Here is a 353-nt window from a genome sequence, read left to right as displayed (position 1 = left end):
GCTATGAGCTTGTTTATTCAGCAATAACTTTGTCATTACATCAGAGAACAAGGTAATACATATATTTCATTTCTACTTCATCAATGTGAGTTGAAAGAAGAATGATTGTTGCCGTAGATACAATGTATACATTTCATTCCATCATTTGTTCCAAAAATGACACGAAAAATAGGATTCTGCTACAAAGTTATTAACATATGAAATGATGGAGCTTCCTTTTCAATGTTGTGCTCACTGTGACAATAAAACAATAAATGAACGTAACGAATAATAACAAAAAAAAAAGGTTTCAATATAAATGGCTGGAAATATAGGAAAACATGATCAAGAAAGTAATAGTTAAAGGAGAAGTA

At 29.7% G+C, this 353-nt stretch overlaps 1 protein-coding gene across 1 annotated transcript in view; it reads right to left on the bottom strand.

Annotated features, from left to right (window-relative positions):
• Positions 1–353, bottom strand: part of CACNA2D2 (calcium voltage-gated channel auxiliary subunit alpha2delta 2) — a gene marked incomplete at its 5' end in the record, with an annotated part of 53,967 nt that overhangs the window by 42,546 nt on the left and 11,068 nt on the right. The window lies entirely within an intron of this gene.

The sequence above is a fragment of the Nanorana parkeri genome, unplaced genomic scaffold (assembly GCF_000935625.1).
Source record: "Nanorana parkeri isolate BGI_ZX_2015 unplaced genomic scaffold, ASM93562v1 scaffold2576, whole genome shotgun sequence".
Lineage (NCBI taxonomy): Eukaryota > Metazoa > Chordata > Amphibia > Anura > Dicroglossidae > Nanorana > Nanorana parkeri.
This window is presented reverse-complemented; position numbering and strand designations above follow the sequence as displayed.